This window comes from Fukomys damarensis, unplaced genomic scaffold (assembly GCF_012274545.1).
Source record: "Fukomys damarensis isolate Sample0158 unplaced genomic scaffold, DMR_v1.0_HiC HiC_scaffold_19, whole genome shotgun sequence".
Lineage (NCBI taxonomy): Eukaryota > Metazoa > Chordata > Mammalia > Rodentia > Bathyergidae > Fukomys > Fukomys damarensis.
Genome location: NW_022900931.1, coordinates 2,223,701 through 2,236,201, shown reverse-complemented (window position 1 = coordinate 2,236,201; position 12,501 = coordinate 2,223,701).

The following is a 12,501-nucleotide window of genomic DNA, read 5'->3' as shown; positions in this document are numbered from 1 at the left end:
CAGCAGGCATTTGTACATCCATGCATTCCTCTCAGGCCCTTTCCGTGGAGGTTTGGAAGACATGGGTAATATAAGCCAATCCCTAAACACAGTCCGGGACCAGATTACTTCCCTAGCAGCTGTCGTGCTCCAAAATAGACACACCCTTGGCACACTGACAGCGGCCCAAGGGGGGTCATGCCAGGTGCTAGGTGAAGAATGCTGTTACTTTGTTAACTGGTCAGGGATTGTTAAAGCAAAGGTTAAAAAAATAGGAGTGCATTGAAGAGCGGAAGAGATGATGGAATTCTTGGGGAATAGACCAAAGCTATCCCTGGCTTCCCCAAATTATGCCTTGGCTATTTCTTGCAGGAATGCATGAGTGCTTTTACCAACCAGACAGTGGTGGAATTCATCATGACACAGTATTGGCCACTGCGGCAGAAAGAAGAAGCCCCCACCTACCACTTCCCCCACCAGATCCAGGTTTAGCCCCAAACTTTTCCCCTTTGTCAGCTTGAAGCCGCTCGAGAAGAAGAGACCTTCACCCAATAATCATAAAACAAAAGCCTGGAATGTTAGATTTCCCTCACCTTAAGATGGCCGCTACATAAAAAGACTAGCCTTTTCCTTCCCATAATGCCTTGCTTCTCACTTAAAAAATATGGCTTCTTCCACTAAAGGACAGTCTGCTTCTTCCCATTGTGCCTCTTTTCCCACCAAGAGAGTGACCTGATGCTAGCTACCTCTTGGTGACTAGTGATGACACAAGCCACTAGGGATGTCACAAGCCCCTCCTAGTAATGGCACATGCTCTTCCAATCCCTAGCCACTAACTCACTCAACCCCACCTCAGCTTCCATAAACCCCTCCTAGCCCCTATAAAAGAAACTCCCTATCCCTACCATATTGGTCTCTCTCTCCTTTGATCAGAGACAGCCCCACAGATTGTCCCTACAATAAAGGGTTATAGTGATTCTGCACAAGAGGAAAAAAAATAGCATAGTATTTGCCTGTAATCTATACACATCTATCTGTGTATATTAAATCACCTCTACATGACTAATAATGCCAAAGCAATGCAAATACTCTGTAAATAGTTGTCATTCTGTTTTATTTAGAGAAGAGTGGCAAATAATTGGCTGGAGTTCAGTCCAAAGTTTTAGATCCAAAGTTTGTTGAATCCATGTATTTAGAACTTGACCGTATGGAGGGCTGACTGTATATCTTGAACAAAATCCAGTAGATTTAATTAAGGCAACTGATGAGCTGGTTCTCATACCTGTATGGACAATCCATGCATAGGAGACACCAGGACAGTTTTGAAAAGACCCACAGAAGCCACAAGTGTGGGCATTGGCTTGTCCTACCTGGTCTCTAGATAGGCAGAACCATTCAAGCATGATGTCATTGCTTTTTAAACATAAAAGGGGTCATAATCAGTGATGGATATATCAGGGACTGCACATAATAATGTCAAATTAATAATAAGGGTAGTGCTTCAAGTCACGGAGGAATCAAAGTCCACCTAATAAAGGACGTTGGGGTACTTAGCTACATAGTTGCTAGAAACTATAACTGTATCAGAGCTTATAGTACATGTAAGTGAATTCCAATTACATTACTGATATAAGCCTGAAAAATGTCTATATGATCAATGGCAAGGGGAACAGCCCTGATGTGACTGAACTAGCAACCACATGGACACTGATCAACAAATCCCCTATGATAAATGACAGAACATCCAAAGTTAATTGACAACTGGAAGAATGACAAAAAAATGTTTCTAATAGAAATGGGCAAGAGGTGAACACTCAGAGTTTACAAAGCATTCACACAAACCAGAAGAAAAAGACAGCCTAATAGAAACAGTCAAAGAATACGGACCAGAGATACACTGGAGATAAAAATAAAATACACACTACAAGATTGTCAAATACAAATGAAAGCAAGATTTTTGTTCTCTTATGTTTACTAAAAAGTAGTTTAAAAATTCTAAAGGAAGTGATGGCAAGGGTACTATCTGCACATGTTGGTGTAAATGCATGCTGAAAAAGCTTTTGAAAACCACAGTTTATTAGCAAATCTGGACAGGAAAGGCTGAGTTTCTTTGGTCCTGTACTTACATTTTAGGGATGGATGTAAAAGAAGAACTAACCCACGTGCATGAGCTTTATAGGTATGTATGAAAAAAAACCTCCAGGACTATTTGTAATAGCAAAACTATGAAAACAAATTCAATAATCATCCAAAGAGAAACCGTTAAATTAATCATGCTGAATACTATCAATAGAGCTTCCTAAAGCAGTTGTAAATCGAGGTAGATCTATCAGCCTAGTTTGCAAATGTAATGAGATGGATTATTAAGTGAAAAAGCCAGCCATGGAAAGGATGCAATATGATTATGTTTCCACTGATGCTGGTATGAACACATAAATAGAGGAGAGAGAGAGTGAAAAAGACAAAGAAGGAAGGAGAGGGAAGGAAGAGGCAGAGAGGGTAGGGGAAGACAGAAGCTGGACGGAGAGGGCACCTGGGGTGTTCCCGACTGGATATATTGATGGTATTGGTCCAGGAGTGCCATCAGGGAGCCCATGATTTGCAGAATCCATTCTAACTCTGCACCGTGTGCTTCAGAATCCTTTAAAAATGGCAGCGCAGTGGTGTGCAGTAGCCTGATGGTACCAGACTGAGCCGTTGAGAGCGCCTCTGTGTCCTTCCCCTTCTCCTGGCCCCACAGTGCGCGTGCCGAGCCTTGTGGTCCGGGATGCGTGGTGAGGACCATATCCCTGTGTCCTCTTGTCCTCTGGGCCTATCAGTCCCCATCAGCTGCAGCTATAGAAAGCAAGAATTGAATTGTCCAGCTGCAGTCCTCGGAGGGACCCTCTCCACCCTCCTGTCACTTCCAGAGGCTGTGAGTGACCTAGAGAGAGAAGCCAAGGGGGCTCCTTGAAGGACAAAGGCCAGCCCACCCCATGAGCCTCCCTGATGCTTCTGCTCAATGCCCCACAAGATCCAGAGATTTTGGGGACTTCCTGCCCCTGCCCAACTGTGTCCGCCTTGGTTTCCCTGTTTTCTGAACCTCCTGTTTGGTCCCTGCAGGGTGGCTCTGGCCCAATCCTTATCCAGATTCTTGAATCAAGCTTCTGGCTTCTGGGACTTCTCTGAAATGTTAATGTTGTAGTCAGCAGGATTTGGCAAGGAAATACATGAAATATGGGACACACAATTTCTAAGATCATTTTATGATAATTACCCAAAAAGTCAAATGCAAAGGAGTGCAAGAGATTAATCGCACACTAGAAGCCTGAGGTCCAGATAAAGGCTCAGAGTCCAAGGCAATGTCCTGCTCACGTCCAGCCAGCGGCCTGGAGCCCACGGCAGTGTCTCATGCTTGTCCAGATTGAGGATCTGTGCCTCAAAGGACCAAAGGCAGTGGTGGGAGCCAGAAAACCTATGCTGGTGAAATAAAGGATCTGTGCCACCAGGCTGAGGGATCCACACTGGAGCCGGGAAGTGATGCTCACGGTGAAGATCAGAGCTCTCCTGATAAAACAGCAGCAAGTCCCAGCAACAGTGAGTCCCAGAGCATCTCCTCCGATGAGAACAGCCTAGTTCACATCAGGAAAACCATCCACAGCAAGCTTCTCCTAGAAAATCAACAGGCCACAATCTTCCCCTCTGTTCTGTGTTTATGGCTATTTGTGGCAATCTTCAATTAGACCCTTCATGCCCAGACCACACTGATTCAGTTCAACTGGGCGATGCAAGTTGAGTATTAATCAATCCACCGCAGTTAGCATCCTCTGGGTGTCGATCCCTGGCTTCTCCCTCATAGCCAGTGCAACTGGGGTTCCCCCCCCCATGTCCCCAGTGGTGCATTGTTGGCCATCAGTCACCTCACAGGGCCCTACATCCTGCCTCACCTGTGCACACACCTGCAGGCTGAGGCCAACTGCAGTGGGCATCCAGAGAGCAGCTGCTTTGGGACCCCAGGAGGATCCAGGACTGCTGTCCCCACAACACCCTCTGCCCTTCTGGTCTCTGCTTTCCGAATTCCCAAGAACTCTACCAGGAAGAGTTTGCAGAGTTACACCTTCACTGTGGAAAGCCCCCCTTGGGTTTTATGTGTCCTCATAGTACCAGGCTGTACATTGTATTTCCTATCCATATCATGCTTGCATAAGCAAGAGAGGAAGTTTGGCCCTATATATCTGTCAATGGGATGGAAAGCAGCATTTTTAAGGGTGGACCTTGTAATGTAGCCCAGGCTGGCCTCCTTGCCTCAGCCTCCCTGATAGCCGGGATCCCAGAAGTGCACCACCAAGTCCAGCCCAGCAGCACCTCTGTGTCTACTGCTGTACAGAATCCTTTATATATAAATTCCCATCTTCACAACAACTTGGGAAGGTGAAAATCATACTGAATTCAGGTAAGAGAAAAATATATTGAAGTCCTGTTCTTCATTCTCACTGCCACAGAAGAATCAGCCTTTCATATAGTTTAGAGCTTAGGAACAACAGGTCTTTGGAATTAGACTGATTAATAAATAATTGCTGAGTAAATGTCATGGGCCTAGTACTGAGTCGGGCAACAAGGACCAGGACAGGCATGGTCAGCTCGGAATCCCGAATCTCCAAGAATTCATGATCTATCAGTAAAGCAAACTGAAGGTACAGGACCTAAAGAAACAAAATATCACAGATACCTTCTGTGTACCACTGTCTTGGTGGACACAGTGGTAGGCCTGAAGATACCCATATTTGTTACCAACCTCACAGGGATATTGTGAAAAGAACAATTAGTTTGCCATGGGAAGGAGCAAGGTTCTGCGACTGAACCATGAAAACTGGAAGTGTCTTAACCATGTCTCCTCTGTAAAACAGCTTTACTTCATCCACTTAGTAGTTTCAAGGATTCTCAAAGGAGCAGACTAGACAATCTGAAGATACTATGTTCTTTCATAACCGTCATAGGCATATAGGATAAAATACACAGAAGTCCTTCACATGCAGAGTCAAGTCTGTGTGAAACAAAGAGAATTCCTCAGGGAACAAGATTAAGGAGAGTTCCAAGCAAGCCTAGTTTGCTAACACTGAATCTGGTGTTCCCTGTGGGTATTTCCCAATGTATAAATAAAATGTTTGAAATCATAAAGAGATGGGCTTTTGGCTCTAGCAAAGGAGGGAGAGGTATAATTTCTGGACACTTGAGGGACCACAAAGTCAGGAGAAATCTTCCAGAATTCTTTCAACAAAGAGGAAAAGATGACGGTCACAAGTAAGATTGCGGGCGGGCAAAGGAAGGACGTACCATACACAGTGGTCATGACAATAGGGATCATGGAATCACTCAGATTTGTGCTTGAGGTTCCATTCACTGTGTGGTCTAGGAAACTCCAGGGGAGCCAATGCCAGCTGTAAGCACCTGAGGGAGGGTGGTAGAAGGGACCTAAGCCGTCGCTGCGGACACTTCCTCTAAGGCCAGCCATGTGATTCCCACCAAACACAAGGCCACAACCAAATCACAGAGCATCTTAGGAAGTAACTCACTGCCCTGAGGAAGAGCCTGCAGAAATGACAGAGAGCTGCCTTTGGTCATGGTGAATTTGAAATAGTTACAGGAGACAAGGTGAAAAGACCCATGCTTCTGTAAAAATCTAAAGAGAATATTGAAAACGCCAAAAGAACAAGACATGGTCAGAAAACACCAGAAAGCCTTAGAGAAACAAAACAATTAGAAATAATGCATATAATTTTAAAAAATATTCAATATTGGCTTTGGTAGAGGTAAAAGAAGAATGGCTGAAACGGGATGTAACCCTGGAGAAATCTTATATAAAATACCCAAACAGAAATCTGTGAAATACTTTATGAAGAAGAAAAATTAAAACAATAGAAGTGAGTGGAAAGGTGTAACACAGTATAATTGGATTCTCAAAAGCAGAGAGAATGGGAAATAGCTTTTAACTCTCAAATTCACGACAGTGGTGGTGAAGAGACGATATATTTTATGTTTGTGTCTACAATTTCAAAGTCTTTTGGCCACTTATTCATTCCAGTAACTAATTTCTGAAGTTAAAACTGCATGGTGAGACTAAAATGTGGGGGAATTGGCACAGTATTTGGGAAGGGAGGTCACTAGAACTGTGAACTCTTTTCATGGTTAAGTATAAAGGTGGCACTATAGAAACATCTAAGACTTGCTTGTGCGTTGATTTCATGTTAAAAGCAGTAGGATATGTAACCGATTTTTGAAACCTATACTAGACATTAATGTTGAAGAAGCAGCCAGATCAAAAAGAAAACATACAATACTAGAGAATAAATCCAGCTGTGCCAATAATAGTAATAAATGTAAATGGATGAAACATGTGACTCAAAGACATGTTGAAATTCTAATTCTATAAATTGCCTAATATAATATTATTTATAAGGAACATATTCAAACACATGCATGTTTTAAAAGATAGAGTAACAAAATGATGTACCAAACCAAAATTTCTTTCTTTCTCTTTTTTTTTGTTACCGGGGATCGAACTCACGATCTTGCACTTGGGAGGCAGGCAGCGGAGCCACCAGGCTAAATCCCCAGCCTGACACCAAATTTTTAAAAGGTACTTACTCATCCAGTAGTGTCATAGTTCACATTTTCCTAATGCTCGGCATGGAGAAATCTTTAACAAATTTCCAAAGATTGATATCAGCATAATTTATTTGAACATGATGTAATTTATACACAAATTGATTAAATGAAAGGCCTTACTTCTGAGAAATCAGGCAGTATATTTCTAAGTAATCTATGAGTCAAAATATTAAAATAGAGAAAATACGTGATATTTGTCTTTCTAAACTGACTTATTTCACTTAATGTGGTGACATTCAGTTCTATTCCTTTCTGGAAAATGGCAAGATCTTTTTTCTCTTTATGGTGGACTAATACTCTATTATGTATCTTTGTCACATTTTCTTCCTCCGTTCATCAGCTGGAGGTCACTCAGGCTGGTCCCAACATTGCATATTCTCTTTCATGCAAGGAATCTAGAGAAAAAGAAGAGAAGGATAACATGAAAGTAGAAGAGCGACTCTTGAGAAGAGAAGGAGAGCAGGGGAAGAGGGAATGGAAGGCCAAAGGTTTTAGTGGCAGGAAAAATCAGTATGTTTTATAATGATGCAAATACTGCAAAATAAAATCAATTATTCTGTATAGTCAATATGCACTGAAAAATTATACATCAAAATAGAACTTTGTAAATATTTTGGCTATCAAAATGTAACGTCACATTTCCATTTCATGGAATGTAGATAAAGATGTGCTCAGAAAGAAGCTTAAGCCTTGAATGCATATTTTAAAGAAGTAGGGCAATTTTAAGCAGTGACTTAGACTAAAGATCCAGTAGGAAAAAAGAACAGTAAAAATAAAACACTTTATAAATAATCACGTGTATGAGAGTGTACACAAAAATAAATAATTTCTCCAAAATATGTAGGTTGTCACACAGATTCAAAACAAAAAAGAAACCCTGGCTCTGCCAATAACCACGTCAGTAGTTAAAACTCAAGCTGTGGGTGGCTTCTGCTTCGGATAAAGACACAGAAGGCTGAGGACAACCGAGGCAACACCAAGATGGGCCTGAACAAGTAGACCGAATCCCCAGGAAGTGGTGCCAGACGCCCTTCGTGGTCCTACAGGGGCCACTTCCAGCCTCCAGGCTGGTGTCTGGGGACTCCTGCCCAGTCTGGCGTGGATCTGGGCCCTACACTGAGATGCTGACGGGCACTGAGATGTGAGATCAGTTTTGGGTGTCTGTATGGGCCAGCAGGATGGAAGAAGACTGGGGAAGCCCCAGTTCCAGGAGGAGAGCCATTTGGCCTCTTGCTGATCCCCCTGTCCTCCTGGCCTTCTTCCCTGCAGAGCTTTGGTCAGAGAGCAGCAAGAAGCGGGCAGTAACAGGTGACTTTGCTCCAGGCACCTGGACAGAGCTGGGGACGTGGCAACACCCCTCCAGTGACAAGAGAGAGAAGTGCTGTGACTTTGAGGACAGGGGTAGCTTAGCCACAGGATAAATCAACCCCATCGAAGTTGGCAACCCCAGAGTCAAGTCCAGGAGATGTCCAGGGCCAGCCCCACTCCAGCAACACACAGAGGGGAGCTACAGCAGGATCCCGAGAATCAAGGAAAGCAAAGTCCTTCAGTCTCTAGTGTGCTTCAAGGTACAAGGTCTGAAACACACAGCTGTGAGAAATCAATACATAGGAGAAGAGGAAAGACATCCGATTTATCACAATTAACAGGCAAGGGCGGTAAAACACATTTTATCAATGTCTACTGGTATAAAGCAAAATATGTACCTAACGAATAAAGGGATGAAATAATCATTTCAGAACACAAATGAAAATACTAAAAAAAAAAAAAAAGAAAAAAGGACAATGTGGAATTCTAGAATGAAAAAGCACAGTATCTGAAATTAAAACAAAGCTAATTAAGTAGGCTTTAAGCAAGTGAGAGACTGGAAAAGAAACCATCAGTGATGTTGAAGACAGATCAATATCAATGCACATTTTCCGAAGTGAAGCAGAGAGTGAAGATACTGAGTACAAAATGGACCAAAGCCACAGTGACATGTGGCTTGAAGAAATCTGCCTAACAGACATGAAATTGGAGAGGGAGCAGAAGAGGAGAGGAGAGCAAGGCAGGAGAAGATGAGAAGGAATGCTCCCTGGCTTCCTTCCATTCGATAAAGGGAAAGCCAGGCTGCAGCTCCCATGCTCTGTCCACACGGTAGGCACAGTGCTTAGCGGCTCATCCAAGGCAAGGTGCTGCACACCTAAGAGGAGAGAAGGGCAGGAGAGCGGCCAGTGCAGGTGGGGCACCTTACACCTGCAGAAGCAGAGCAAAATCAGGAGACCACCGCCACCTTGTCATCAGGACCACTGTGGTCAGAGGACAGGTACATTCACCCCGTCCTAGTGCTGAGATCCGTCCAGAATACTGTCACCCTTGAGTTCTCTCCCCCATGAAATACGTGTCTAGTAATGAGCAGCGTATTTCAGAGTCGACGGAAAGGGTGGATTTCAACTGTTCTCGCCACACACACACAGAAAGCTAAGTATTTGAATTAACAATTACGTTCATTAGCTGGACTGGATTGGCCCACATTGTATTCGTGAATCGTGATAACCTTTGTGCCCCACAAATGCATACATTTATAATTCAAATGAAAATGGTAAATAGTAAAAGTTTTGAAAATTCAGGTAAGTGCAATCCGAGAGAAATCATAGTCCACAAGGTAGGAAGTACAAAAGAAATATAAAGCTGAAGGAAAATTTCTGCCAGATAGATGTTTAGATTAACACGGAGGCATGAAGAATGTCAGAAAAGATAAATATATGGGTAAATTGGAAAGACTGTATGTTTTGTTCTCTTGTCCCAAGGACTTAAAAGACAATTGCTTTAAGCAAAAATTATAGGAGAAATGTCTTGTGGGATTTGTAACACACATGAAATAAAACACAGGGAACAGGAGGGGACAAATGGAACTGCTCCCCAGCATATCCTCCACTGAGGCGAGGATTTAAGTATTAACTCAAGGTAGCCCCCAGTGAATGAAGCAAGATTGCCGTAATCCCTGGAGAATTACTGAATATAAAGAGACCCAACTGAAAACCAGTACAGGGGAGAAGATGGTGCTGAAAACCACCTTAAACACCAATAAGAAACTAGGAATAAAGAAGTTGCAGGAGAACCATATACCGAACAGCAGTGTGGTGGGCTCAAACCCAACCCCAGCCACAGCGGGCTGAATAAATGCAGTCCAGCTATTCTCCTGTCCCCTCCTAAGCAGTGGCCAGTACAAGGCTTGCCATCCCAACCACCCAAAAGACCCAAGGAAATGGAAAGAAATTGCAAAGCATCTGACTCAAGACATCTGAGGACAGGCCATAGAGGAGTGTGCAGGTGCTGAGACCAGAGGAAGAACGGGGCTGGGACATCCCTCTGACTTCTGTATTTCATCACAGCACAGGTACTGGACCATCATATTGGACACAGGGCTCTGGCTGAGTCCCCAAGACAGAAGTGGGGTTGGCCACAGCCAAGCTGGTGGGAATTTTCAGAAAGAACCCAGGAGAGCAGAGGGATGCTCAGAGAAAAAGCTCTAGAAATCTGCTTGAAGCATCTGGCTGTAGGTCAAAAAAGAAATGGTGTAGAAAGAAACTGAAAGAGAAAGGAAGTGAGTATTGCAGGAGCTAAGACAGGGTGGACAGAACTCGTGTTATTCACAGAAAACACCAGGAGCTACAAGGATAACCAAAGATAACCGACATGAATCTATGGGTGATTAAAAGAGTGAGGGATGGTAAGAAATAGGGGCAGTGATAATAAAAAGGATTGATTGCATTTTTCTATTGAAAACAATAACAACAATAACATCCATTTCAGAAGCAACAAAAGCTACAAGATACCTTGGGATAAATCTAGAAGAATTGTGTGGCTGCTGAAACAACATATAAATCTTTACTTTTACATAGTACATTTAGAAAAAGCTAAGTGGTGTGTGTGTGTGTGTGTGCGTGTGTGTCTGTGTGTCTGTGTGTGTGTTTCTGTATTAGTAGAAGAGCTTGCTAATGTATGTCTGTGCCTTTCCCAGACTCACTCAGCCACAGAGTCAAAGGAAGTCTTGTCCAAGTCAACGCAGGAGTCTGCACAGAACATACCAAGCTGATTTTACCTTTGCGTGGAATAGCGGAGGGTGCAGGGTAACCAGGAGGCTTTCCATACTGGATCTAATGGTTCTCTATGAAGATAAGTATAACCAGGTGGGAATGACGCACAGCTATCAGCACACAGAGAAAATGGGAGTCCCCTGGATACATCTTGTGTAAGGGGAAGTGTGGGATGCAGGAGAGACAGAGCTGGGAAGCAGGGGGCCACATGTCCAGTGGGAGTGCGAATCTGAACACCCGGTGAGGGTGCCAGCTGACATGTAAGTGCAGAGTGTGACATGCGTGGGTCCAAAGCCCTGCGATCTCCTCCAGAGTTATACACCTAGCCTTTAGACAAGTGATGAAGGACCTGTACAGGATTGGCCATAATGGTTCAAATTAGTTTGACATAGAGAAACATCAGGAACAGCAGAAATCCATCTGGAAGAAAGTGGATAAACACACTGTAGTAATTCAAATAATAAAATGCTATGTGGAGGGACAAATGGACAAGGGTGTCATGCAGCAACACATCTATTTCCCAGGAATGCGATGCTGGGGAAATAAGCTAACATTTTAATTTCGGGCAGACAGGTTCATAAATACAGAAATAAAGTATCAGGCCACGAAGGGACACAGGCATGATAAAGGTATGACAAAGTGTCTACTGACGAACAAGCTGCAGATTCAGAATGAGATGCCTCAAAAGGGGACTTGGCAGAAGAGCAGGAACAGCACACAGGGTCCCTGACAGTATGTGTGCCATTCTGGTTTTGGCTGAGTGGTGGATAACCTTAGATCCTTTTGTGTGTGTGTCTTTTCAGCCTGCCCCATTGCAAATTTCTTCCTCCATCCTTGCTCCTACCCTGGGGCCTCTGCCTTGGTCCCTGTGCTGCAGATCATTGCCCTCCTGATGTCCAAATGGGCAGCTTGTTCCTTCTGTCATGTCTCAACCACATACATGTCACCTCAACAGGATGCCCCTAGCCTGGGGCACTGTGATCCATCAGCCAGGTTTGATTCACTCCCAGTGTACAGGGTTGGCCTTATTTTCTTTGCATTCATTTATATCTGCTCTCAGTTTCTGTCTGTATTTTTATTCAAAGGAGGGGGAGAGACAAAGGAGGGTTCTCAAAAATGAGGTACCACACTCAGTGTAGGCCCCATGTTGGGGATGGCGGAGTGGAGCCATGTGTCAGGATGCACTTTCTTGGGCACAGAGAGATGGGTTGAATGAGGATGGGAGTGCGTATCTGCACCCGTAGTGAGGGCCATCGAGTTATGTGGGAAGCCTCCTTTCCCCTCAGAGGGTGTGGGCTGGGTGAGCAGGTGCCAGGACCACAGAGAATTTGTCTGACTCCTGATGGTGGTATGCCCAGTACCAGCGGTGGCTGTTCACTAAGGAGGTTGCATGTGAATGGCCTGCACCACCTGCCCAGCGGTGTCTCATCCTTAAGACCATCAGCCAGGCCATGATGCCCTGATCTGAGTGGTGAGGCTGCAGACACACAAGATGCTGAATACATCTTTGCACACAGAGACCTGGCTCTGCTGGGGTAATGGTGGAATAGGTCCAGGTCATTGTGGCCTTGGACTGGCTCTCTGGAGCCTTCAATAGTCACTGATGATGAATAATGGTCTCTCTACAAGTTTCCTGGTTGCCTGAGAAGGGAAGCTGTGCCATGGCCCACTGTCTGTGGGGCCACCATCTTCATCAGGACAGCAGGAGCTGTGCCGGTCCCCATGGTCAGCCAGGACGTCCTCTCACCAAGGCCGTGCTGAAGAGAACACTGACAATGGCTGCTTCCTCAACAGTGCC